This window comes from Phaenicophaeus curvirostris, chromosome 2, assembly GCF_032191515.1.
Source record: "Phaenicophaeus curvirostris isolate KB17595 chromosome 2, BPBGC_Pcur_1.0, whole genome shotgun sequence".
Lineage (NCBI taxonomy): Eukaryota > Metazoa > Chordata > Aves > Cuculiformes > Cuculidae > Phaenicophaeus > Phaenicophaeus curvirostris.
Genome location: NC_091393.1, coordinates 106,764,030 through 106,774,379, shown reverse-complemented (window position 1 = coordinate 106,774,379; position 10,350 = coordinate 106,764,030).

Below are 10,350 nucleotides of genomic sequence, written 5' to 3'. Positions count from 1 at the left end.
ACAAACAGTCATGATGGTGGCCATTGAGTTCGAGGAATCCTGAAGTTGTTCACATCTTCAGGAACTGTTCTGGAAGTGAGCATGAGAGCCGTGACAGCGTGGCTGGGAGAACAGGATACTCCTTGGACATCTCAACAGGGAAATGTCTAGAAATAGGTGACAGGAATTACCTCCTTATAAGACACTTCCAGTGTTGGCAATGCTAAGAATTTATTTCATCTAGCTTAAAGCGTTTGCTGTTTTCCATTGATGTCTCTTACCCTGGTATAGAGTAAGAAGCACAGCTTCTGGTCTGAAAATGTGCCCTCATCTTTGCAGAGGAGCATTGGAAATTCCAGGGTCAGGTTGTAGTTTGATGGACTGGGCTGATGATGCCACCAAAAAGCAGTGATGCCTCCAAGTTCCAGCTGCTTTGTTGCACTGTCCCACACCCGTATATTAGGGCAGCTATTTGGCATGTCCAGAGGAGAGCAACGAGGCTGGTGAAGGGTCTGGAGCACAGTGGTTATTAGGAGAGGCTGAGGGAACTAAGATTGTTTAGCCTGGAGAAGAGGAGGCTGAGCAGAGAACTCGTTGCTCTGCGCAGCTCCCTGAAAGGAGGCTGTAGCGGGGTGGGTGCTGGTCTCTTCTCCCACATAGCAAGTGATGGGATGAGAAGAAATGGCCTCAAGTTGCAGCAAGGGTAGTTTAGATAGGATATTAGGAAAAACATTTTTACTGAAAGAGTGGTGAAGCACTGGAACAGGCTGCCCAGAGAAATGGTGGAGTCTCTGTCCCTGGAGGTGTTCAGAAACCAGGTAGATGTGATGCTTTGGGATATGGTTTAGTGGGCTTGTTGGTATTGTGTTGATGGTTTGACTTGATGATCTTGGAGATCTTTTCCAACCTTAACGATTCCATGATTTTGTTGACTGGCTGGAAATGCTGATCCAGCATGATACCAAGTGCTCTGGTTTGCTGGTTGAGTTTTCGTCTGGTTCATTTCATCAGTCTGGTTCAGCATTGGTCACACCAAAGAAGTCGGGAAAGGAGAGGACAGAGACTGACTGCTTCTTCTGGTGGCACTATAACTTCATGTCAGTTTGAAGTGTGGGTCAAACTGCAACTTAAATATTCCCTGCATGTTTAGAAACTAGAAAACAGAATAATCCCAAACACAGATTCTTCCCAGAAATGTAAATTATAATGGCTCTCCTATTAATTTGCTGGGGACTGTTAATTTTAGAGTGCTCAGATGGTAAGTCTTTGTCATGGAGCCTTTACCAGATGCTCCATTGAGGTCTTAGATGCTCATGCCAGAAATTACATTGAAAGAGCTTGGCGAGAGGGCTACAGGATTAACAGGGTTAGCAAATGCCTTATCACAGGAGGTCGATAAAGCACAATCAATGTATTTGTTCAAGAGACGGTTTAAAGGAGAGTTTTCCATGGCACTGTTATACCCATGTCAGGAAGGACGCTCCAGGGCAGAGATCTTCCATCTGGCACAGGAAAGTAGAGAAGATGGAGCAGCCGAGAATGGCAGATGAAGACATCAGGCAGGCTTTTAGTTATGAAGCACTTGTCCAGTGAAATCTTTCACAGGAATATGGAGACTTGCAGTTTTATGAGAAACCTAGCTGTCTTCTACAAGGTCTTCCTGCCATGACCCAACCACAAGCAGCAGGCAGGATGCTGGTGACACCAACGTATCATCTCTCTTTGTGGTGCAGTATATTCCCAGTCCTGCCAGACACATGCCAAAGCTGTCACATGTTGGAGAGCCACCAGACAGGTCCCACAGATTTCAGAAAGCCAGTGGAAGGTTCCAAGCTGTCCCTGGCACAGAGGGGAGCAGGAGAGTGCTTCAGCAGCATGGTGTGCCCTGGGTCATTTTGGATGAGGGTGGGCTGTGCCATCAGGTGCTAGAAAGCTGGCTGACTGCAGCGATGATTTCTCCCCAGAGAGCCTGTGCAGGGCTTGCCTGGAGCTGTCACTGAAAGTTTTCTAAAGGTCATTCCTGCAAGACCTGGCTGTCCGAATGTATCCCACAAATTTGGGTCTCTGGACCTGCTTCCTTTCCCAGTGATGCTGTAATCTTGGCTGGATGTCACATGGCCTCTTCCATGCCTTCACTTAAGTTATTGTTCCAGGAGCTTCAGTGCCAGACTCATCCAATCAAGTGGCTATCAAAAATTTGCTTACAAGAGATGGTCCTCAGAGACAGGTTTTGCTACTAGAGCTGGTCACAGGGCACCGCCCAGCCCGAGCATAATTATAAGTCTCTGTTAGTAGCCCATATGCTGCAGGAGGTAATGTCCTAGTCCCTCTCTCAGGTGTCAGCAGAGGGACTTGGGAAAGCACCTGTCATGTGGTGCTACTCTTGATCTCCTCCTTGGCTCTGATTTTCAAAGTTCTGCCCTTCAATTGATCAGTGGTGAGTGTGACGCCAGGGTGTGCCCATCACTGGGTTGCTCAGCACACCCTGGTTGCAGAAGTTCCCATTCCTGTTATGTGTCTCGATGAAGGGATTTTCTGGCAGGCAGGTGGACCAACAGTGATGCTCTGCACTAGTGTTACTGTGAAAACAGTCCTGTGAAAGGGCCAACAACTCCTCTGGGTCCTCTCATCCTCTCAAGGCCTGGGATGTTAGGGAGAAGTTAGGTTAGTTAGAAGTTAGAAGTTATGTTGTTGAGGGATGCCAGACGATCCAGTCTGGCAACGCAGGATGTGGTGGGCTGTCCCATCCCAGAAAGGCAGGAGAGGCAAGACCTTGCAGTTCTTTGCCACGAAACATAGTGTGCAAGCTCTGTCAGGGCTTGAGGACACACAGGGCTGCTCAAACACCGTGACCGGTGTGTGGCTGCATCCTTGCTTCACTGCAAAGAAGAGAAGATTGAAGAGAAGATTGAGTTGACCATAGCAGAGGAAGGAAGAATAAAGAAAACTTTTTGAGGTCAGGGGAGGAGAAAGCAGGCTTCCCAGCACTTTCCCATGTTTGTAGGAATTTCTGGGAACAGCCTGATGTTTCATGGTTCCCCATTGGTGTCTTTGCTGCAGGGTCTGTCCTGGTCGTATGCAGATGGTTGTGGCCACGGGTGTTTTGAGGGGACTCATGGGCCAAGCTGTCACTATGCCTGTGTCTGTGTGGGGGTGGTAGGAACAGATAGGACTTGCTAGGTGCGTATTGGGGTGTCCTGGGGAGGAAGGGGAGGGAGGACCGTAAGTGTCTATGAGACTACCTGGTATAATGAGATAAAGCAAATGCTCTGCTGAGAGTCTTTGCTTTGCTGGGGTCTGTGAAGGTCCTGCCTGCTTTCTTATCTGCCAGCTGAGAAGATGGCACACTGGCTGTTGTCTAGCTAGGAGGTTTTGCAAAGACACAGGGATACGGCAGGGATGTGCCAAGTGACAAATCTGAAGTTTGGACAGTTCTCATAGTTAAGCTGGTGCGAGGAGACATTATGTGAGCAGAGGGAGCCAAAGGACCGATGGTACCAGACTAATGCTTGGAGGGGCTTGAACACATGGATGGAGCTGCTTCACTGATTCATCTGGTTGGCAGCACAAACACTTCTGCTTGTTTTGGTGTTTCAGTAACAGACCTCTCTGAGTCAGTTGTGCTTGGAATCTGTGAGAGGCAGGAGACTGCTTGCCCTTTCTAAGTAAAGAATATTATAAAATATATATTATTATAACCATACAATATTAGTGGTGTCCATTATATATAGTGGCTAAAGGTTGAAAAGGATCCTGCTACCTTCCAAGAAGTGCCCTGATGCTATGTGACTTCTGATGTGTGCAGGACTGACTGCTGTGTGCAGTGGATGTGGATGGAGGAATAGGGTATGACTCTACCAAAGCGCGTGTAAGCTATGAGGCTCTGCTCGCCTGAGCATGAACCAGGAGCAAAACACCCCAGCTTGGATGGTTGGCAGCCATCAACCTTGCCACCAGAGTTGTAGTAACGGCTGGACTGCCACACACCTTTGCGTGGCGTGGATCAGAGGCTGGAGAACCCCTGTCCACATGGCTGCCCTTGACTAATTCAAGCCTCATTCACTAGTGAAACACTTTGATCCAAAGCAAGTTGGTTTGGGGCAAGAAAACCTTTGATGTTTCTCCTTTCCGATACAGAGGCATTTTCTCAATGTAGATCCTCTGTAAGAAGAGGGCTAAGTATCTACTGATAGCCTGACTAGCATCAGTAGCAGCTTGATGATCCCTTAGCACACTTTTTCTTCTCTGGATAGTGTGCTGACCCGTGGCATGACCCCACCACTATTCTGTGTGCACAGACACTGATGCCTGCCCCGCACATCAATCAACTGCAGTTAAATTAACCTTGTGAACACAGTAAAAGTCCTGTTGTGGACGTGAGTTTTGTTTCCAATTAATTTTTTCTCGCTTAACTGAAATGTGCCCATGCTCCAACTAGGCTGGTTTCACAAAGCACATGGGGACCACTAAAGAGTTTGCAACCACCTTTGATTCCATCTGTTTTCCAGCTATTCCAACAGCTGTGCACGAGGGAGAGAGCTTGGGCTCCCGTTCAGTCCCTTTCTTCTTGAGGTGTGTTTGCTCGTACTACTGACATAGGGTGGATGCCCAAGGTCCTCTGCAGAACCCTGGATGCTTCTTTTGCTCTTCTTCAGCCTGTTGCTGTGCTCTGGGGGTCTGGGACCATGCTGATAGCAGCAGCAGAGCCAGCTGACGTTGAGACAGGTTGGCAGCATCTCCGTGAGCACTGGGGTTTCTATCTTTGCAAGGCAGAGAACGGCCTTGGTTGCAGGCTGTGGTGAGTCGTGATGCTGAGCACAGCCAGGATGCCATGAAATGACAGCGATTTGTACTCCATAACTCTCCTGTCCCCTCATTCCTAAGGTACCTCCTCTAGCAAATCTTGTCTTCAAAGTCACTGCGTAATCCCTGCAGGTCAGTTCCTCCCTGGCTGGGGGCTTGAAGCAAAACTTGAGGAAGACTTGGCCACCAGCCTATGCAGCAGATGCTGCACCATGCAGGCTGGTGCTCTGGGTTATAAGAAGGAATATTTTCCCTTGTATTTCTGGAGCTGCACACACATCTGGAAGGCAGGTTGGACTTATGTATTGATGTCCTCTGTGCTGAAAGGAGGAAGGGAGCTACCACAGCAAATCCAGTTGTTGGTTACTAGTAGGGACCAAGGTGAGAACTCCTCCTGTTCTTAGTTCTAAACCAGAGCGGGCTGCAGGGGTGAGATCTCAGCTTTGGTGGGGGTGCTGCTGGGCTGGTATCAGCATGGGGCACGCCAGTAGCTGCTCTGCCTCTGGTGTGCTTTGTATTTCCTCTGCCCTGGGTGTAGGGAGGTCTGACACAGGGTCGCTGAAGGAGGCAGGGGCTGACATTTACTCAGCACTTGGATAAGACAGAGGCTCCTGGACCATCACCTGTGGATGGTGTGATGAGCTCTGCAGGACATGGGGGTTTATGTGAGGAGTCCAGGCGTAACAGTGAAAACCAGTATCAGCATCACTGCTGTGCTATGGGACCTGGGCTGCTTCTTCTCTGGACAGGAATTGAAGCTGGGAACACAGATAATTTTGTATATCTCCTTTTAACACGATAGCATGTGACTCTACACTCAGACATTTTATCTGACACACCAACACTGTTTTCCTTCGCCTCTGGCACAGTCTGACAGTCTTTTGGCCTGGAGGCAGGACTTCCGCTCCTCGGAAATGCGACCGGGTCCCAAGGCTAAATCTCTCTACATATCTTCTTTGCATTCTTTAGGAAAGCAGCTGGAGAATGTTTACACACTGCAAACAGAATGTACAATTTCGACCGAGGAACCACAGTCCGGTTCAACTGCATGGCAACTTTCTTGGCCATAAAATCTGGCATGCATCACAGAAGCCCTGTCTGTGTACAGATCCACCTGGCATTTGTCATAACTACAGGTCACATCTTGAAAAAAATAAATGATGATGCCATTTCTTGTTCATATCAGACACAGTTGTCATTAGGTTTGTTATTATAAGGGGATTCTTGATCATGCCATTAAAAGCCAGTCTACCTTTTCATTGGTGTCTTCTCCCATTTATTGGTGTTGCCACATGTGAAGCAGAAATGCCACCTCAACTGCTGGCAAGAAATACCACCTGACCTTGGCGATGATTGTGCTTGGGTTTCATTCCAGCTGTGTGGCAGCTGTGGCCCCCAATCTTCCCATTCTTCCTTTGAAGCCTCCTGCAGAGTTGTGTCCCAGGTTCCCATAAACACCCCCCCACACACAGGGTCCATTATCTTTTCCTGCATCATAACAACTCATTTGGCTGTGACCAACCCCAAAACACATACTGGTATGGACCAGGAACATGCCCTTGTTTCAACATTATTACTATGATTATTAGTGTGGTCATTAGTTACAAAAAAAGCTCAAAGACAAAGAAAATAACACATTGACTACACCTCCCTGGAGGTGTTCAAGTCCAGGTTGGATGGGAGTTTGAGCAACCTGATCTGGTGGAAGGTGTCAGTGGGGCTGGAACTGGATGTGCTTTAAGGTCCCTTCCAACCCAAACCATTCCATAATTCTGTGATTTAAAATAACAGGCTAAAGTAGTCCTAAACCTTGTGGTATAATGTTATCCGACTCATAGAATAATTCTGGCTGGGAGAGACCTCAGGAGGTCTGTAGTCCAGGCTGCTGCTCGGAGCAGGGTCATCGCTGGGCTCGCACTGGGTTGCTCAATAGACCGCGGGGAGGCTGCAAATGTGACCCCCGGCCTCTGAGACTGGGGTGGAGGTGCAGAGCACAACAGTGGCTGAGGAGTTCATCCTACAATGAGACCAAACAAGCCAAGCCACTGTCCTGCAGTCTTTCCCAAAGGAGAAAGTCCCCTCTTTTCCTCTGGGAGGTGCTGGCTGAAATGGAGTCATCACTGCAAATCCAGCCGTGGCATCACAATGAATCCTGCAAATGCATTGACCAACAAGGCCCAGGCAAGTTTGTCTGTGGTGTAAAGAGGCCACCAAGCTCTAATTACAGCAACAAATGGAAAAAAAAACAAAAAAGCAGAAAACAAAAGAAGCCCAGCTTCATGAGGTGCAGATCAAAGAAACAACTCTCCATGCAGGTAAGGCTGATGACAGGAGGGAGTCCAGCAAGAACTGGGGTCTGCAGAGTTGGTGACCTAAAAGAGCTGGTGACCTACAAGAGCTGGTGAGCACTCCTGCAATGGATGAACTGGGCAACTGGGCATGGTGCAGGCAGCTGAAAACCTTCCCTGCACATCCTCCACTGCTGCAATCCCAGCAACTACTTTAGAGGACACCCTGTGAGCAGGGGGACATGGAGCTGGTGAGGGCAGGAAGAACGTTTTGGAACAGCCAGCAGTGCTGAGGAAGGGCCACACCACATTTGCACTGAAGAGCTCCCTACAGCCAAGCTTTCTGACATATTCTCCATGCCACGTGCAGGACAGGTAGACAGGCGGGGGATGCAAAGTTTTAATGCACGGCTCAGAAGACAGTTCAAAACAGACATGAATTAAGGAAATTCAGAAATGTATGTACTGAAATGAAATGATAAAAAGACATGAACTGTATGTCAGTAATAACATACTTCAAATTGTATGACATTACTCTCAGCAGTTACGCATATGACAATACAATCTGTCTGCAAGCATATAAAATTACCTGAAAATAAAATTGTTGGAATTTTAATCCAGAGCAGAGATGTAAATTAAAAGCTGTCAATAAGCATTCACTTTGAAACAACACATCTAATAGGAGCCACAAAAACTGCATCCTCAAACAAGGAACAGGTTGGAGGCAAGAAGACCATCTAGAAAAATAGTACTAGATAAATGTCCGGTTCTTATATCCTGTCCCAGTCTTCTTGCTAGCGTTGGAGATGGAGTATTGTGTGAGTGTCTTATTGAAGCACAAGTCAGTTCCTGTATTGCTGAAAGTGCAAAGTGCAGAGGATCCCTACCTAAACACAGGGCAGAAAAATCAAAACTGAAATCTCAGTTATGTGAGGCAGTAGCTAAGAGGTGCTTAGATTTACATGAGAGTTCATAGAATCATAGAATGTTTGGAGTTGGAAGGGACCCATAAGGATCATCAAGTCCAACTCCTGCCCCTGCATAGGACACCCCAACATTCACACCGTGTGTCTGAGGGCATTGTCCAAATGCTTCTGGAATATTGTCAGGCTTGGCGCTGGGACTGCTTCCCTGGGAAGACTGTTCTAGTGCTCCCCCACCCTCTGAGTGAAGAACATTTTCCTAATATCCAGCATAACCCTCCCCTGGCACATCTTCCTGCCATTCCCTCAGATCGTATCATCGGTCACCAGAGAGAACAGATGAACGCCTGCACCATGGTCCAACATGCTCCCAGCTCATCACCTCGTCATGTGGCTCCATGAACCAGTGGGTATCTGCCTTGAGTTCTTAAAGGAGTCATTTGGGCTTGCCCTTCCCTCAGTAAATCCCAGCCAATTAATTTGGGCTGAATCTCTGCCTGGCTGTTATAGTTTTCCAACAGCACTGGCGAGATAGAATCATAGACTTATAGAATCTTGAGACTGGAAAAGACCCCTAAGATCATCCAGTCCAACTCTCAGACCAATACCATCGTTCCTACTAAGCCATTTCACAAAGTGCCACACCTACACATTTTTTGAACCCCTCCAGGGATGGAGACTCCACCCCTTCCCTGGACAGCCTCTTCCAGTGCTTCACCACTTCTTCAGTAAAGAATTTTTTTCTAACAACCAATCTAAGCATTCAAAAATATGGGAGATGAAAATATAAAGAAATTAGTTTCATAAGATGATGACGGGAAGGGGCATGAGACAGGTTTGTGGGCTCTGGTGAGGGTGCAGACAGGATACAAGCGTTGGCTCTAGACCCACAACAACTCATGGCAGAAGATGTAGGAGCACTCACATGGTTTCACATTAAAGCAGAATCAATGTCCACATTTCTGACAGGCAAGAAAAGAAGCTTTTGACAAGAATCTGTTTGCTTACAGAATAGTTGTTATTTTTCTTTTTGACTGAATAAAACATCTGCATACAAAACAACTGCAAATAATGAAAAGTTTAAGAGTTTTGTTAATGCAGAACCAAGTCAGAATGACACAAGTCACTTTCTTCTGACACCAAATAAGGACCTTCAGAAGCCCCAGGACTTCTTTCTTGGCCTCTCCTCTGCTTTCTCCAACTGAGGTACAAAACGTGGTGATGATCCAAGGGCTGGAGCACCTCCCATCTAAGGACAGGCTGAGAGAGTTGGGATTGTTCAGCCTAGAGAAGAGAAGGCTCTGGGGAGACCTTAGAGCTGCCTACAGGAAAGGGCTACAGGAAAGCTGGGGAGGGGCTCTTTATCAGGGAGTGCAGGGATAGGATGATATGATTCTATGACTAGTGACCAAGTTATTTAATAATCTTCCCTCTCAACAAGTAGTTAACATCTCAACAAGAAGAAGAAAGATTGCAGAAGAAAATTGTGCAGGTGTGAAGTAAAATTAAACTCTTCTTCCTAGCTTTATACATGAGAACAGCAGTAGAAGAGTCCTGCTTTCACCACTGCCAGACAAGTCCAAGCTGTTTGAGTCAGCTCCTGAGTCTAATTAACCAAGTTAGCATAGTCAGCCACAGCATTTGCATGTGTGTTGGTCATTAACTAAACCTGGTGACTGGTTAAACAAACATATTTGGGTTTGAGAAATACAGCAACCAACAGATGTACACGTTAAGCAATTGCAGAACAGACATCAGAGCCCCAGGAGTTGCGAAGCAATGACCTATAACGTTGTTTCTGACAATGAGGCTGGAGCTGCTTTGCAGTTTAAATATGCAACAGCATGTCAATGAGAGTTTCTGTTCCACACTCTTAGAAGACCAGTGGTGAAGAAAAATAGTTTGTCCTGCAGTTCAGCTTCTGCTTAAACTGTAACCCTGAAGGTACAGTGCTGTCAGATGCCCCCACTTCACTTCTGTATGCTCAACCCAGGATGAGCATTGGAATGGTTCATAGCAAAGACTAGGGTAGCATGTTTGTTAAACAAGGACCGCCAGGAATGCTGTTGAAAAAAAGCAATGATCTCGTAAGGTCACATCATGGCATCCTTTGCCTTGTAAGCATGAGCCCATGGTATTATCCTGCTCAGTGAGCTTTGCATCCTTGCAGCCTTTAATATCTGGGTAACACTCAGCTTAGGCATTCAGCCACTGCAGGAGGCACTATGAAAAGCTTTTTGGACCTCCTCATCTCTACCTGCTGTACTACAGCCCTTTCTTGCTAGCCCTCTGCTGCAAGGAGTGGGGCCGGCGGCCGAGGCAGTGCAGACAGGCAGTGCCCAGCAGCTGGAAACACT